The sequence below is a fragment of the Sturnus vulgaris genome, unplaced genomic scaffold (genome assembly GCF_052056855.1).
Source record: "Sturnus vulgaris isolate bStuVul1 unplaced genomic scaffold, bStuVul1.hap1 Scaffold_198, whole genome shotgun sequence".
Classification (NCBI taxonomy): Eukaryota; Metazoa; Chordata; class Aves; order Passeriformes; family Sturnidae; genus Sturnus; species Sturnus vulgaris.
In genome coordinates this window covers 3,779,029-3,797,431 of record NW_028276185.1, presented here as the reverse complement: position 1 = coordinate 3,797,431, position 18,403 = coordinate 3,779,029, and the positions used below count along the sequence as shown (strand labels likewise).

Sequence of the window (18,403 nt, the reverse complement as noted above, 5' to 3'; positions counted from 1 at the left end):
AGGCAAGAAGTCACCCCCGGAAATGATTTTTTTTCACAGGAGCTGCTAAGAGCTTCCTCCATGTCTGACAAAATCTAATCAGTGATTAGTTTTGAGAACTGACAGCCTGTTAAACCACTGAAAAAGCTGTGCAGCCAGAGCGGCCACACTGTCCTGGCTGGGGCCCTTGAAAATCCTGGCACAACCCCCCCAGAATTCTCCACTGTAAACAGCCCTGGGCACCACCTAGCAGGGATCATATGATTATCTGCAGGCCTTGGAACAAGATATTATCTCTTTCACTGTACAGATGAGACTTGCAGACCTTCAATTCTCTCTCGAGTGAGAGAACAGGACAGAGTGAAGACACGTAGAGGAACAACATGTGGACCCCAAGGTTAGAGAAGTAGAATTCAGGTCCCAGATGGGAGGGATTGAGGAGATGCCTCACTCTTGGGCTGAAATCCTCTTGTAAGTCTATGGGGAAGATAAAGTTGATATGTCAGACTCTATTTCCCTGTAACTTGTTGAAAAGCACATGGAGGATGAAGTGTTCAAATTGTAGGCATGAGCAAAAGCATCCATGCTGAACAAGCAGATATTGATGTAGCTTGAACAGAGAGAGATGAGAGTGATGAAGACCCTTTACCCCAGGGAAGAAGAAGAGAACCTCTGTTCCCAGAGATGAAGATGATCTCAGAGACAGATGAAGAGAACCTTTGCTTCTGAGCAGCTCATCCTTAAAAGTGTACCCCATTAGCCAAAGATTGAGCCCTCAAAAACAATTGTGGGGAAAGCTGTAGGTCGAGGGGAGGGACTTTTACAAAGTGATGAGATTTCCATTTTCCTGGGCAGCTGATTCACTGTGACTTTGAAGCCACGAAAGAATTGTCTCTTGTGGAGAAGTCTCCATAGCATGACAAAAGAGACTCCTCTCCCTAAGTGAACTGGAAAAAGAGTATTTTAGAGATGGCAAACTGGCTGAATTGTCCCTGCACATCATCAGTGTAAAGAAAAGAGGGTGTGGAGGGAGGAGAAGTGTTCTGAAGGTTTTATTCTGATTCTTATAATTCTTTTAGTTCTGTTAATAAAGTTCTTTCTTTATACCCTTTAAGGTTTGAGTGTGCTTTGCCTTCCTCCTAATCTTATCTCACAGCAGGAAATGAGTAAATAATTCTAGTGGAAGATTTGGCCAGCACTAAACCTGTAGTAGCTAACAGCTGGCCTGGAGGCCTTCCAGTTATAACTAATCCCAATTGTAATTTTATAATGTAAATAATTCTATAACTACCGTAATGATATAACTTGAGCAGTCTGGGCTGTTGGGGAGCAGGTCTAGGCCATCTGGGACACGGGCAGCCATTGGCCAGTTAGCCAGGTGACAACTAATTTAGCCAAGCAGAGCTAACTGTGCAGACTTCAAAGGCTATATAGGGAGAACAGCCCTCAATAAAAGTTGGTTTTTGTTGCATGAACACGGAGTTTTTTGTCATCACTTCTGTCTCAACTGCAATGAGTGGTGACCCCGATGGGATAGGCAATAGCCTGGCTGTGGGGATAGTGGTGGAGTTGGAACCCCAGTGGGGGAAGGTGACTGGGAAGAGCTGCCAGCAGTCGAGAGCTGTGGAGGTCCAGACCTTGTAAATAGAAGAACCTGCTGGGGACCCTTGTAAATAGAAGATTCTTACAAAAAGAAGAAGCAGATGGAAATACAGGAATGTGATTTTCCAGAGAAAAAAGAGAAGGGGCTCAGAGCCATAGACAGGAAACAGCTGCCAGAGCTGCAGCAGAGACACCATGGGCAACGTCCACTGGTGAAGTGTCCAGTCAAAATTGGATGTTTCTGCCACTCCTTCCCAGTCAGGCTCACCTCAGCCTCCAGCAGAGTCAATTCCTGCAATCCTCCCATCACCCCAGGAATGGAAACAGGATCTGCCCCCACATGTCCCAATGGCATTAGGGTACATTTTGAACCAGGATCAAGTAACACTGTATTTCTCTGGCTCTGATGCCTACAGAACAGCTGAGGCACAACAAGGGAAAACAAGCAACAACAAAACCAAACAAAACCCAGGCAACCAAAACAGAAATGAACTGAGAACTCTCTAGGGGAGTGTGGGTGGGTGTGTGCTGTGTTTAGGTGCATGGAACAAAAGAGAGTGCAGGCAAGGATTAAAAGGAACAGCCTAAAAACTAATCTACACTAAGCAGCACTTTAACTTCTCTCTTAATTTGTCACTTAACTTATACCTTAGCCCCAGCAATCCAACAGAGGTACAACAATGAACTAATACCTGACTTAGCTTATAACTTAACATTAACAATTCAACAAAGCACTAACACTTAACAGCATTTAACCTAACTTATAGCTATAACTTCCATGTTGTACTTAGTAATTTAATGGAAGAACAACACTTAGCTTATGACTTACATTTAAAAACTTAGCAAAACATTTAACACTTACAGCATTAAAGTAAGTTCATAACTATAACTGAACCTTGCTTACAGGCCTAACTTAGATATCCAAGGTACTTCCACATCTAGGAAAGCTGTATTTCTCCCAGATTTGCTATAGCAAATGTGCAGGGGCACACACACAGACAGGAACAGTCAGTGCAAACAATTCCCCCCAGAGCTCAGTGAAATTCTCCCTTCAGATGTTTTTGCATCTCCCACTGGCCGAAGGATGGGGCCTTGAGCAGTGAGGGTATGGGCCCAGGACACGTCGTGTTTCAGCGATCCTCCAGGCACAGCAAAGCCGAGGGTTTGCTGGCTCTGAGAGGCCCCTCAGAGGGAGACTGCTGGTCACAGCCCACGGTGGCCCAGGAGAGCTCAAAGGTCTCCTTTTGGATTTCTGCTGACAGGGTCACAAGAGAGTGGGCTCCAGTCATAACCATGTTTCATCCCAGCCTCAGTCTGGGTGGGCACTTTCTCTAGGAGTGGGGGAATGCTTCATCACACTGGGATCCCAGGGGTGCCCATGGCCTGGGTGATGCTGGCTTGATGCCAGGCACCCACCAAAGCCACTCTGACCCTGCCCCTCCAGCTGCAAAGGAAGATAGAGTTTAACCAGGAGCTCCAGGATCAGATTAAGACAGGATAAGCAAAGACACCAAAGAGCAAAATGGGCAACACAGACACAGCGTGGGCACAGCGAGGGAATTTATTCCCAATCAAATCATAGCAACAGAAGGAAAAGAGAGAGAAATCTCTCCAACAACTTCCCCTCACACAATGGGGATCATCAGGACCACGGACCACCAGGGCTCTGCCCAACGGGGGATGGAGCTGGAGCAGAGCACGAAGCTCTTCCCACACTCGGGGCACTCACAGGGCTTCCCTTAGTGGTGACTCTGTTGGTGTTGGGTCAAGGCTGAGCTGTGTGAGAAGCTCTTCCCACACTCAGGACACTCGTAGGGCCTCTCCCCAGTGTGGATGCGCCAGTGGACAGTGAGGTTGCCATGTTGCTTGAATCCCTTCCCGCAGTCGGGGCAGCGGAAGGGCCTCTCCTCTGTGTGAATCCGCTCATGTAGGAGGAGATTGGAGCTGGTCTGAAACCTCTTCCCACACTTGGGACACTCGTAGGGCCTCTCCCCGGTGTGGATGCACTGGTGTTGTCTCAGGTTGGAGCTCCACTCAAAGCTCTTCCCACATTCCAAGCAGGTGTAGGGCCGTTCCCTTGTGTGGATCACCTGGTGCTCCATCAGGTGAGAAATCGTTGTGAAGCTCTTCCCACATTTCCCACACTCATAGGGCTTCTCCCCAGTGTGGACCACCTGGTGTCGGATCAGATGGGAGCTCCACCTGAAACCCTTCCCACATTCCAAGCACTTGTGGGGCTTCTCCCCTCCAGGAGGCTTCTCCACCAGCTCTGAGCTCTGCCTGGATCTCCGGCCGCCTTCCCGGCTCAGGGAGGGTCTTTCCTCCTCGCAGCTCCCTGGGCTGGGTTTGCAGCCCCTCCTCGTGAGAGATCTCTGAGGCTTTTCCTCACAAAAATTATCGAAACATCAAGACACAGATCAAAAACTCCCCAAAAAGCAAGTTTCAGCCCAAATCTCCTCCAAAATATAAAGATTCAGCCCCTGCAAAAAACAAAAGCACCAACATTTATCCCAATAAAGCTCACAAACACCAAGATTCACCCCTGTGAAAATCATAGATGGTCCTCTTCAGTCACCTGCTGCATGCGGGGGGACCAACGCTCCTGGGGCTGGGGCAGAGGCTGCAGATACAGGGAGGAGTGGAACATTGTGCTGCTTCTCATTTCTACCCGTCTTGCGGTGTCCCTACTCTTCCTCACACTCCTTTTCCTCCCATTAGGGAGCCTCCCCTGGGCTGTGTGAGGGGAAAGGTGGAGATGAGGAACAGTCCTAGAACGGGCCCGGGCCGGGATTCGCCTGAAAACACAAAGTTCTCCGCAGCTCCCGGCACGCCTCTGCCGGCCCCGCATGTTCGTTGGCTCCGACGCAGCGGGAAGCCCTGAGGGCGCGGGCCGAGGCTGGGCCGTGTGCAGAGCCCGCCCCTCACTGCGACTGGTTGATTCTGCCGTCACTTTTGGTTCTCCGCGCTGATTGGGCGGGGTGGACAAGCCCAGCCCACTGGGGCCGGGTGCAGCAAAGGCGCCATTGTCGGACAGTTGGTGCGGGCCCGGCAGCGGCTGCAGCGGCCGGTGTCTGCTGAGGCCGCGGCGGAGCTCGGAGGTGGCCCCAGCGCAGGTGGGAGCCGCGCTCGGTTGTGCGGGGGCTCGGGGCTCGCTGCGGGCCTCGGGGGCGGCAGGGGGCTCTGGCGGGTTGGTTGTGCCGGTGCCGGCCCGTGTTGGCGCTGGGCTGAGGGCGCTGCGGGAGCGGCTGCCCGCGGTCTCCTTCCCGCTGGGGCCTCGGCAGGAGCCGGTGCCGGAGCAGCGCTGGCTCGTCCCGGTTGCTGTGGGTGGCACAGAGGTGTCTGCCCTGTGCCCTGGGGTGTGCGGGAAAGTTCCCGTGGCCAGAGGTTTGTGTGCCCGCAGGAGACAGAGGAGTCCTGTAAAAGTGACTTTATTGATGAACAAAGGGGGAGGCCATGCCGCATTTGCCATGCGGTCTCTCCAGTTGTTGTAGTACGCAGCCTCCTTTTTATCCTCATTTTCCCGGCTGCATTCCCCGTCTCCCTTTCGCCACCGACTGAGGTACTTTGAAGGTTCAGACTTCCCAATCTGCCTACTGTATGTCCTCGTTAATGTGCACCTCTCCTTTTATATAACATCAGATATTCATGGCTTTATTAAGTGTTTCTCCTTCTCGAAGGTCAGGCACTGAGCAGGATCTTGGCTGAGCAGCTGTCTCTGGAAATCAGTAACAGTTTCTGAAACCGATGGTTTCTCCCATTACTTCCTTTTATACAAATCTCTGGCCCTATCTGCAGGCACAATCATCTTACTCTGTTGAAACCCTCTTCTCATTTTCTCAATAATTATCTTTATTAACTTTAATTACCATTGGCTTAGTCTATTTTCCTGGGTCCTCATTGGTTTGGGATTATTCTCAGTGACCTCACTGCCTGTCCTTTTGTAGCCGTTTCAGGATCAGGAGGCCTGGCTGCCACCTGCATCCCCTTGCTCACCTGCTGAATGAGCTGCACTCAGCAAGGTGTCGTGCATGGTAAAAAGATGAGAGTTGCTGCAGCACATCAGAGGAGGAACTGCATTCGTTTAACCCATGGAGCCCCAAAAACTTGTCTAATTCTCATCCTTTCTACATTTCTACTAGAATATGAGCTACTTTCTACTTTCCTTTGTTATCTGTTTCACCACTTTTTGGTTTTTATCTGTTTGCAAATAGCAGTTTGAATAATCTAATTTTCCACAAATGTGGCCTTCATCTTTGGTGTGGTTTGGTTGTCATGAAGGTCAGGAGCTGGATCTGTCTGCTTCATTATTATTTCGAGGACATCTTGTAATCTAATGCTGTAGTACAAATGAGAAATGGGTATTTTCCCCAGCAGTGTTAATCTGCGTTTCTAAAGCTCTTCTGACTGCCTGGTACCAAAGGTTCTCTTCCAGAGCAGGAGTTGCATGACTCACATGTGGCCCCCCCACAATCTGCTTTTTACTTGATATCTTTAGTGTTAGAGAGTCAAGGCATTATTTGATTCTGGGCAGGATGTGCAACAGAAATCATTTCATCCACACATAAGTGCCCGGGTGTGCAGAGAAAATCATTCCATGACACGTGAGTTTTACTAGATTTTTCCTGAACTTTATACAGTCTTAAACCCTTTGGAATCCGTTGGTTTAGTGTTCATTGCTTCTAAGTTGGGTAGTTCTTAATATCTGGTATCCTATTGGCCCCGTATTACTTTTCCTCTGATGTTAATTAGGTCCACATTCCTGGATTTCCTTTTCAGCCTATTCCAGACCAGGTGCCTCCATGTATGCCGGGGGCAGTGTCTGGGGTGGGTGTTCCTTGATGTTTGCTGATGTTTCCTTGATGTTTGTTAGCTTTGTGGGTATCTTTTGGCTATTCCCAGTCTCTTCGGATGATAAACTCATGTTCATTGAGTGTAACATCCCTTTAAAAACACACTTAATAATTCCTTTCTCCAAGACAAATGCCAATCAGACCCGCCTAGAGAAATAATTTTGAAAATATTTTTCAACTTGGTGTATTTTCTGACCATGGAATGCCCGGCAGCCCAGTGTGTGAGTGTAACTGAGGGGCAGAGTGGAATTGTGCCGTTGTCTTCCCCAGCAGCTGTGGCAGTGCAGGCACAGAAAGCAGCGAAGCTCCAGCAGTGGCAGCAAGGATTGGCCCCAGTGTGTGGAGATGCCAAAGGAGGGTGCCCAGGCAGAGGATTTCAGCAGAGGATCTGTGGGCAGGCCCAGGGGCTTGGCCCGATGTGGAGCCCTGGCTGCTGCTGCGTTGCCTTCAGTGCAGGGTCAGTGGTGCCCTCCCATGCTGCTCCTGCAGCCGGGAATTCCAAATCTCCGGGGCTTGAGAGCCCCTGAGCCCAGGGTGAGGGGTCCCCCCGTGTTGAGCTGTGCTGGCGGCTGTTTCTGTGCTCAGGGACTCTTGGAATGGGCCACGGCACTTGGCCACCAGTGGTGCTTCTTTGCACTCCTTAGGCAGGACCCGATGTCCTGGGTGGATGTTGTGAACAGCAAAGTGCCAAGGCAGGCTCTGTGCCAGCCCAGCTTCCTGTGGCAGAGATTTCACAAGAGACAGGATTCTGGCCACAGACTGCTTGAAATATACATCCCTTATCTCCAGCCCGCACTAGGTGGAGAATTCCCAGGGTAAGGAATTGCAAAGATCACTTCCAAGGGAGAGAATTGAATATCTGCCCTGGGTCTGGCTCTTATTCTTGCCCAAGCCAATGGCAAAAGCTGTATCCATTGCATCTTGGTTTCTATCACCAGCTTCCAAAGGAGTTTGTTTATTTCCCCATTCCTTCTTTCTACCTGCCCTGAGCTCTTGGGGTGCAAGGGCTTGTGGAGGTCCCATTGTATTCCTAAAGCAGCCATAACGCCCTGAAGGGTCTTTGCTGTAAAATGAGTTCCCCATCTGAGAGTCTGTTTTTTCCACAATCCTTTATCTTGGAGTTGTTTTAGAAATACCTTAATAAACGATCCAGTGGTTGCTGAAGAGTGTCACAGTGTTAGCTGGCTTACACTGGGCAGTGAATTTGGCCTCTGCTAAGAGAAGTGGCCTGGCCTAACAGCAGGCCCCCAGAGAACAGAGATAGGCTGGAACTCATTGGGTTACATCCTTGTCTGTCTTCAATTCTGTCCTAAGCTGAGGGGCTATTGCTCAGAGGGCTGAGCAGCCTAAACTTGGAACCAATCACAGGCGCTTACCTGGGAACATTAAGAAAGATATTTAAGAAGAAGTCAGAAAAATAAAGAGGACTTTTTCATAAGGATCAGAGAGTGCTGTGTTTTCTGTCTCAAGTACAGCAGCAGTCGACTCAACAGAAGAAGTCAGAATTGCGTTTGCCATCCTGTTAGCTGCCATGCTGTCACCAGCAGATATTTGAGCCTTCCTGCTCAGGGCATTTCAGTGCCAGGCTCTTCCAAGCACACCCAGCTCTGCCGGTTGAGCTGACCATGCAGGGGTAACCTGAGCTTGGTCTAATTCCCTTTCCTTCATCAGAGCGTGTCTTGGAGCTCTTTTCCCTTCTCCTGCCCTTGAAGACTCATCCATAAACACATTTTGTCCCTCAGGCCAGGGAATGTCTCTTAAATCTCTCCCAGCCTGGCTCTGGAGCTCTGTCACTTGAATGCAGTCATGGGTTTGTTCCCAGCCCCCTGTGCAGGCTGTTCAAACAGGAGCCTGGGTTAAACCCTTGCCCTGTCCTCAATTCTAAATCCTCCTGTGCCACTGAACAAGTTTCATTCTGTAATCACTGAGCACTGCTCATCCATGTAGAGGCTCCTTTGGTTATCAAAGCTTTCACTTGGTGCCAGACTTGAACAACAGGAGATCTGCTGCCATCAGTTTTTGGGCCTCAGGTCCCATTAAAGCTGTGGCTGCACAATTCTACAGACAATGAGGCCACTCTGGCCACTGGGCTAAACATTTTAGCAGAAGAATTCCTTTGGCATGGCCCTGTTTAACATCCACATCCAATTAAAATTTTTTTTCTGAGTCTGGTAGAGCCATGGCTGCAGCATCAATCATTTGTTTATTTCATTATCTTAAGTTTTGTTCCATTTCTTGTATCCATACCACAGCATTGAGACTATCTGGTGTTTAAAAGTCACAAAGTGTTCTGGCTAGAACAGAGAATCCTCAATCCAGATCCTGCAATTTCCTATTAGTCGTCATACTTCTTGCAACTCCTTTTTAATCCTGGGTTATTTCTGAGCTTCCCTGGTCTCTCTCTGGGTCAATACACCAGAAGCCTGCAGTCAAAATATGTCCCAAATATTTTACCTTTTTCTCCACCATTTGCCCTTTTTTTTAATCAAATATTTAAAGATGCTGTTTAGCCTGAACATTCAGCCATTTCACAGAGGCTTCTTCTACCACTTCTTGTCCTCCTGATTGCAGCAAGTCATCCACATCCTGCATTAACCCAGTCCCTGGGGGTGGGGTAAATTCTTGTGATATTTTTTGCAAGTTTTGCCCGAATAAGGCTGGTGCTACCGTGCATCCCTGCAGAAGGACCCTCCATGTCTTTTCCATTTTTCCCTTCTATCTCTTGTTCCCACTCAAAGGCAAAATCCAGTTTACCATCCTGTGTGAGTGGGCATCCCCAGAAAGCATCTTTGCCATCAATTCCTGAATGGTGTCAGTGTGAGGAGGGCACCTGGTTGAAGATGGTGTAAGGATGTGAGAGCCCCTGGGTGCTTGGGTCTTAATATGCACTCCACTTTTGTACAGCTAGTGATATTCATGGCTCTGTTAAGTCTTTGTTCTTCTGGGAGTTCATGAATTGAGCAGGACCTTGGCTGAGCAGCAGTCTGTGTGGTCAATTAATAACATTTTCTGACCCTGATGGCTTCTGCTGTCCCTTCCTTATGTCCGCGTCCCCGGCCCTGTGTCCAAGCGGATTCGCAGCATGTGTTTGTAGAGACACTTTGCTGTTGTTCCTTGCATGGGGGTCCCCCGTTTTGGGGCCATCCCCCCTGGAGCAGGGTGTCCCGGCTTGGTGCAGCCCCGCCCCTCGGGCAGCGCTGAGCCAATGAGAGCGCGCGGCGGTGATGACGCAGCAGTGTCCAGGCAGAGCCGCAGCTCCCAGCGTTGCCCACCTGGAGCCACCTGCGCCCGGCCCGGGCCCCAGCGCCCCCCTGGATGGGAATTTGGGGAGGTGGGAGGGGGGGAGCGCCAAGGCCGGGCCCCCCCGCGCTGTGGTGGCGGCAGCGGCTGCAGTGGGGAGCGAGTGCGGGCGGGAGCGGCCGAGAGCCCAGCGCTGCCCCAGCCCGAGCTGCCCCAGCTCCATCGCTGCCCCTGCGCTGGGATGCTGTGGGTTTGGGGGGAAGAGGGAGCCGGCAGTGGGTGCTGGGCCTGGGGGCAGCAGGAGAAGGAAAGGAGAAGCAGGGTTGAAGAACAACATGATCAAATGATGCATGTGGGAGGAGGAGGTGGGATTGTGCAGGAGAAGGAGGAATAGTAGGAGGAAGAGGAGTGTGAGGGGCAGTAGGGACACAGGATGAGGACGAGGAGTAGCAGAAACAGGAAACATCACAAGGTTCCACCCCTCCCTGTATCTGCAGGCCCTCCCAGCCCCAGGAGTGTTGCACCTCCTGACGTGCCACAGGTGATGAGGGAGAAGGATCCATGATTTGCACAGGGGTAAATCTTGGTGTTTCTGAGCTTTATTGGGTTAAATGTTGGGGCTGAGGTTTTTCTGTGGGTGCTGAATCTTCATATTTTTTTCCTCGATTACAATGTAAAATGTGCCCAAAAGTATGTATTCTATCACCATCTGTTGAAGCCAGCTGGGGTAGGGATCCTTATCTCCGAGGGAGATATCCTCTGTCAAAGGGCCATATGCTAGAAAACAGGTGGGGGAGTGTTCTTTATCTTTCCTTCCATCCATCCTTCCTGCAGGAAGATATCAGATATCTTCTGTTAATGGGCCATTGAGTTCAATACATAAATGATAAAATTACATCATCCCATTTTGAGATTGTGCACACAGGGGGAGTAGCCAAACATTTTGTACCTAGATTCAAACTGAGATTTGGAACACCAACGCAGCCCTTACCCACTGGTTTCCAGAGGACAAGAGCTACCAGACATTTCTACAGCAACACTACTACAACAAGACCACGTCATCTGGACTGCTACCACCACCTTAACTAGAGGGGCATAAGGTTGTATTCTGACTCTGTCAGTTGTTTTCTTTTGTATTGCATGTATTATATTTTTTTCTCTTGTTTTTTTCTATAAAATTCTATTTCTGACTTGGAGTCTCTCACAGGTTTTGCTTTCAAACCAGCCCAATTTTCGAGGGGATTTTGGCTGAATCTTGGTGTTTGGGAGGTTATTACAGACACAAGATGCTCAATGACTTCCACAGATGAACTTGGGCAAGGAGGAACTCTCAGTTTATGGAGCTCTCTTGTTTTTTCCCCAAACCAGGACTTTTCATTCCCACGGCGTGAGGAGATGGAGGAGGCAGAAAAGCCCCGGAGATCCCATAGGAGGAGGGGCTGCAAACCAAGCACAGGGAGCTGCAAGGAGGAAAGACCCTCCCTGAGCCGGGAAGGTGGCCGGAGATCCAGGCAGAGCTCAGAGCTGGTGGAGAAGCCTCCTGGAGGGGAGAAGCCCCACAAGTGCTTGGAATGTGGGAAGGGTTTCAGCTACCGCTCCAGCATGATCCGGCACCAGCAGATCCACACTGGAGAGAAGCCCTATGAGTGTAGGGAATGTGGGAAGGGATTCAGAGTCAGCTTCCATCTCATCCGGCACCAGCTGATCCACACTGGGGAAAAGCCCTATGAGTGCGGAGAATGTGGGAAGAGCTTCAGCAACAGCTCCAACCTGATCCGGCACAAGATGATCCATACTGGGGAAAAGCCCTACGAGTGTGGGGAATGTGGGAAGAGCTTCAGCTACAGCTCCAATCTGATCCGGCACCAGGTGATCCACACTGGACAAAAGCCCTACGAGTGTGGGAAATGTGGTAAGGGTTTCAGCAACAGTTCCTACCTGTTGCAGCATCAGTTGAGCCATACAGGGGACAGGCCCTACACATGCTTGGAATGTAGAAAGAGCTTTGCGTGGATGTCCAGCTTAAAAAAACACGAGCACATCCACACCGGGGAGAGGTCCTACGAGTGTCCCAAGTGTGGGAAGAGGTTTCAGACCAGCTCCAATCTCCTCATGCATGAGCGGATTCACACAGAGGAGAGGCCCTTCCGCTGCCCCGACTGCGGGAAAGGCTTCAATCTCAACTCCACCCTCACTGTGCACCGGCGCATCCACACTGGGGAGAGGCCCTACGAGTGTCCTGAGTGTGGGAAGAGCTTCTCAAAGAGCTCAACCTTGACCCGACACCAACGGAGTCACCACTAAGGGAAGCCCTGTGAGTGTCCCGAGTGTGGGAAGAGCTTCGTGCTCTGCTCCAGCTCCATCCCCCATGGGAGGATGGGTGTTGGATGATCCCCAGTGACCCCCGTTGGGCAGAGCCCTGGTGATCCGTGGTCCTGGTTATCCTCGTTGGGTCGGGGGAAGGGGTTGGAGAGATTTCTTTCCCTTCTTATTCTCCTGTGATTTGGTTGGTAATAAATTCCCTCGCTGTGCCCAGGCTCAGTCTGTTGTTCCCCTTCAGGTGCTCAGGGTGGGATCTCTCCTGTTCATTCTCTCAACTCCTGGGCCTTTCCTCAGCCAATCAAATAATGTAATTTAGATTCAGCCAATCAGAGAGAGCAGCTCTGTTGACACAGCAGTGTCCAGGCAGATCCACAGCACCCAGTGTTCCCCACCTGGACCCCACCCAGTCACTAACCCCCTGTGGCACTTACACAGGTCCTTCCCCAGTCCCTCCACACAATAAACGTTACTGGGTCGAACTGGTAAGCTTTATTGGTAACACTGGGAGCAGCTGGGGAGGGGCAGAGTGGCAGCAGGGCTGGGGGTAACACATGATCCCCCTAAAATTAGTGTGGGGACAAAGCAGAGGTCCTGCCCAAGCCTGATACCACGGGGCAGGGCTGCAGCTGCTGCCAGCTCAGCAGCTCTGTGGGAACAGAAAAGGAGGTGACACCCGAGTGGGGGCCCCACGGGGAGCACACACACTCCAAGAGAGGTGGCACATGACCCCCCAGGACCCCTGGTCTTAGGCTGCAATACAGGATGGGACAAAAAGTATGTATTCTATCACCACCTGTTGAAATCAGCTGGGGCAGTGATCCTTATCTCTGTGGGAGATATCCTCTGCTAATGGGCCATCTGTTAAAACCAGGTGGAGCAGTGTTCTTTATCTTTTCCAAAGCCCATCCTGCCTTCAGGAAGATATCTTCTGTTAATGGGCTATTGAGTTATACTGTATGACTGATAAAATTACATCATTCCTTCCGTTCCCAATGAATGAATGATAAAATTCTATCATCGCATTGGGAGATGCTCCAGCCAGGGGGAGGAGCCAAGCCTTTCCTAGCTAGATAAAAACTGAGATTTGAAACACCAAGGCAGTCTTTCTCCACTGGATCGCAGTGAAAAATTGGATCTTTCAACATCAATACTGGACCTTCAGAGGAGAACTGCACGTTTCTACAGGAGCACTGCTTCAACTGAACCATATCTGTCATCCAGGAGGACTGCAGCCACCATTCAATCAGACTGCTACCAGCACCCTGACTGACACGGTGTCAGGTTGTATTCTGACTGTCAGTGGGTTATTTTTGGGCTTTTACTCTCTGATACTGTATTTCTATTTTAATTTTCCTAGTAAAGAACTGTTATGCCTATTCCCATACCTTTGCCAGAGAGCCTCTTAATTTCAAAATTATAATAATTTGGAGGGTGGGAGTTTAGATTCTCCATTTTAAAAAGAGGCTTCTGCCTTTCTTGGCAGACACCTTCTTTCAAACCAAGATAGATTTTGGTGCCCAACATGGGGTCTGAGGGCACTGGGAGAAAGAAGGAATAACAGCTCCTGGGTAACCTGTTTTTTTGTGTGCTGGATATAGAAACCTCATTGGGTGGCACCATGTGGTCTAGCTTACTGTGGTTCAGGTGGCACGTGGTCGTGGCTGTATTCCTCCCATTTGCAGGCCCTATAATTAAAGCTACTGTGGCTGTTATCCAGTTTGCTTTATGGGTTAATAAGGTGAGAAATTAATGGATTTTTAACTTCTTTGGAAGGCGGGTACATGGATTCAGGACTATCACACTCTAAATGTGTTATTTGGATTACTTTAACAATGGTACCTACTGTGAGGGAATGACACCAGGGAAGACTTTTCTCCCAACCCTTTACCCAGTTTTTTGGGTCTACCCCACCATTTTCTGAAGGGATAAAATGTCCTCTAAATGCTAATGATATCATACAGTGGCTGGTGTTGCTGATATGCCTGTTCTATTTAGCAGTCAGAGATAAGGGAATATTTATTGGCTTGGATAACCACTCTGGTACCTACCCCAGGAAATAGAGATGCTGCTGCAGAGACTGACCCTGCCCCACAGCCTGCCTCAGAAAGGAAACACCCAGAGTGGGTGGGTGTTTTAGTGAAGGAGATGTGTGAGATGAGCTAGATGCTGAAGGAGTACCTTTCCCCAGCTGGTGAGAAACTCCCCCTGCCTTAGAGGGAGAGTCTGATGGTGCAGCAGTGGAACCCACAGACATTACATCTGTCCAGGTTCCAGCTGAACTGCAAGGGCAATCACAGACAGCAATAGCCAGCCCTGTGGAAACAAAGAAGTCTAAGATGAAAACAAGGCACCTAGATAATAAGAAAGGAGGGCCCTCACAAGCAGCAGGGGAGACAGAGGTTGAGATCATCACCGAGTCCCTGTCATATGAAAGTCTCTCTAGTCTGTGAAAAGACATTGTATGATGGGGCAGCGAGGTTTTTACAACCTGGTTACTTTGGGTCTGGGACCTTATGGGTACAGGCGTCCAACTGGATGGTCCTGAGGCAAGGAATTTGGGACCCGTGACCCAGGACTCAGGTGTGGACCAGGTATTTGTAAGGGAGACAGGGTCCCTTTCCCTCTGGAAGTGGCTTTTAATGAGTGTGAGAGAGAGGTTTGTCCACAGAGAGAGAATGCAGGAGCACCACCATAGAATGTGCTGGAAGACCCTTGAGGAAGGGATCCAAGAGCTGAGAGAAGTGGCAGTGCTGGAGGTGCTCTTTGGGAGGGATGGACAGCATGACAATGACCCTGACAAGGTCAGGTGCACAGGGCAGATGTTGTGGAATCTGGCAAACCTGGGGCCATCTCAATACACCACCTTTATTGAAACAATTAATGCTGATAATAACAGAGACAGTGGGTTCTGTTGCTAACAAGCAACAATCTTAGAAATTTTGAGAGTATGATCAATGGCCCAGTGCAGGCTCATGTCTCTGCTGTAATTGTGAGCCTCCAAGAGGAGATGAGGGAGATGAGGGAGGAGGGGAGGAGGAACAGTTCCCAAGCAGCACCTGTGCGAGTCACAGACCCCAAAGTTAGAGTACACTCTGAGTATTTTATTGATAACTTACATCTCGCACTTCATGACAGTAAATTGTGTTAATCAGACTCTGTCATATCACGAGTTCCTGGAACACATTTTCAAGCCCTTCCAGCTGTTTCTGTCTTGCATCTCAAAATTTGCAGGTGTTTTGCAAAGACAGCCCTTTAAAAAGGACTTGTTACATGCATTAACATCCAAGGGGTTGCTTTCAAAGACAGACAAAAACCCCATGAACAAACAGAAACCAACCAAACAACATATTAAAAACAAGTACTTTATTTCTAGCTCTTGATTATAATGTTTTCCAAGCTGGCCTCCTCTTCCACTGCAGTGTTTTTCTTTGGACAGAAAAACACCTTTGCCAGAGGATGTGACTTAACAAGGCAAACAGAACTTACACACAATGGATATATTAAAGCTAAACATGCAGAGTCCCATTTCACAATCATCATCATTTATTTTCTGTTTATTTTGTTTTCAGAAGGGTGGGAACTGTATCTCAGATCCCCCTGGCTAGTTTGGTGCCATAGCCACTGATTACCTGTCCTTTCTAATTATCTGTCCTTTCTGTAGTTCCTCTGGCCATTTGTTGCTCTTTGATCGTTGCCTCCTTCACCTGATTTTTATATTTTTCTGGATTTATGGGGGTTTTTATATGGGTTTTGATTTTTTTCTTGCTGGTTGTTTTGTTTGCCTGTTTTGTTGGGTCACACTTTCCATTTTGTTATTTGGTTGGGGTTTTTTCCAGTTACCAGTAGGAATCAGCTTGTGATTTGGATTGTCAAGTTTTGAAGACAGGTGTTGCACATAAAGGTTGTTTTTGTTTTTAAAGTCATCTCACACACAGCTCTGCAAGGCCCTGTGAGTTTGAGGACTGTGGGCTCTCAGCCAGCAAATTGTGCATGAATAGGAAACTTCTAGTTCCAATCTGCATTACACACAGCAAAATGTAAACTGTTTGGAATGGAATCAATTCTAACCTTTTTTTTTTTTTTTTTTTTTTGCTGCCATGCCATAAATTGTGTCAGATTCATCAATGAACTCGGTTCTTCCAGGATGGAGTGTGCAAGGATAATCCCTTAGCTCCTGTGTGGAGCTGGTGTGCACCAGGCCAGACACCAGGCCAGACACAGCACTGTCACCCATAGCCAGCCTCTGTCTGCACAGAGAGCAGGGAGCTGCAGCTCTGAGGAACTCAGGGCTTGGTGAGCAAACACACCAAATCCCTCATTTAGATCAGTTACTTTACTGGACTATTTGTTGCTATGTATTTAGTATATATTTATTTATCGTATATGCTGCTGGTATATTTTTATATCCCCACCCAAAGCTGAAAAAAAAGAACCCTGGCAGTTTGCTTTAGCTGTGAAGTCAAGAGACTCATTTCAACAGGTTCCAGCTTTGCTCCTTGTTTGAATTCAAAGCAAGCAAAAACCTCTTCTGTTGGTCACATCAAACCAGCATAAGTCTGTGAAAGACAGAAGAGTGTAAAAATTAGTTCATTTTCTAGTACTTACAGTCTTCTAATTCAACCTTGGGATAATTATGCCATAATTCACTAGATCAAATAACTGGTAAAAGCAATAGAAAAGAAATTTTTTTAAAGCTAGGTTTAACAAAAGTGGATTAATTTCATAAACAAAACCATGTAGTGAAAATACAGTAATTTAAACTTCTCAAAGCCCTTTGATAATGGAGCTCTGCACCCCAGTCATGTGCAGTGCAGCCTCAGCTGTCCCTTTGAGCCCAGAGCTGCCAAGGATCAGGGCTGGGATAAGTCTTCATCCAAAAGTGAATCCAAAATCAGTCCAGAACAGGGCTCACACACAGAGCAAAGTCGCAAGGCCAAGGCCAAACCTCCATCAGGTTGGATTTGTTTAAACACTGAATTGTAGAAAATTTGCTCATCCTGTAACATCATTATTACCATGAAACTTTACATGAGCTGCTAAATAACCACATTCCCATCCTGAAATGCATTCCCAAATATTGTTGTGAACTTGCTCTGCCTCTGCCGCTGCTCCTGGGGCTGCTCTTGGCCACGCAGCCTCAGTGGGAGCCAGCACTGGCTGCAGCCCCAGCGGGCTCCCCAGGACAAGGCCCAGCAATTAAGAGGCCAATTAAAGCACTGGGCAGCAGCAGAACCCTTATCAGAGTTATTGGGACAACAGGGACTTGCCACAGCTCCACAGCAGCATGACCATGAGCCAGGCTACCAATGCAATGAGCAGAGTTTTAATAAAACTGCAGAGAAAAATCAGCAACTTACCGTCCTATCTGATAGAGCTTCCGAATGCCAAAATAGCAGCAGAGCAGGACAAGTGGCACAGTGAACATTGTCACTACTGTGCCGATCATGCAGGACCAGCGCACATCCTGGGGGCAGACAATTCTTGGAAGGCGCGCTGGATCCTGAGCATCTATTCCTGTTTCAGGGATAACATCTGTGGGAGCAATGGGGAGCGTGAGCCCGTGCTGGGCTCCACTGCCGAGCTGGCAGCTCGCTGCATACGGCCAGGACGTTCTCTGTTTGCCCCAGAGCTGGGGCCTGCAGGCACCTTGGCACCCCTTGGCACAGGCTGTGCCACCCAACAAAGCCCAGGAGGCCGGGAGGAGAGCCCGGGGCCAGCGCAGCTGCTTGGGCAGTCGCTGCTTCCAGGGAGCCGCGCCCAACCCATCCCTGAGCAGCCACTGCCAGCCCCGACCCTCCCTGCCCCGTGACAGCTCCCCCAGCCCAAGGGGACAGAGTCAGGCCCTGTCAGGACACACTGGAGCCCTGCTCTCCCCCTCTGCCCTTTCCCCACCATGGTCACCCCTTGCAGCCCCTCCCAGGTTTCGGGCGGTGTCTCCCACGGAGGGATCCCAGCAGGATTGCTCAGCCTGGCTGAGCCTGGCACAGCAATCACCTTCTGTGGCTCTGCCTGGCATCTCCTCCCTTTGTGTACCAGGGGGTGGCACGGAGCCATTGCTTTCTCCAGGAAGCGCTGCCTTCACCAAGGCCTTTTGGTCCACCTCTGGAGAAAGGAAGAGGCGCAGCTGGATCAGATGGAGCCATTCCCCATTGGGGAGGGGGCATCTTCAGTAAGTAATATTTGTCCAAGACATGGATAAGGATCAGGAAAAGGCCCAGGCTCTTGGGGTTGCCACTGGGCCCTCCCTCCTCCAAACAGCCACCCCTCCTGATCTACCCTGAGACCAGGAAATTTCAGGGATCTCAGGGTGTGCATGGCCTGTGGGGCACTTTGGGCTCCCTGTCAGATGATGCCAAAAGCCTTCCTGCAGAGACTGGGGAGAAGCTGGAGCCAGGCCAGGCTGGGAAACA

General features: G+C 49.5%; 1 pseudogene; it reads left to right on the top strand.

Moving 5' to 3' along the window:
• LOC148217905 (uncharacterized) overlaps nucleotides 1-18,403 on the top strand; it is a 61,740-nt pseudogene that overhangs the window by 15,061 nt on the left and 28,276 nt on the right.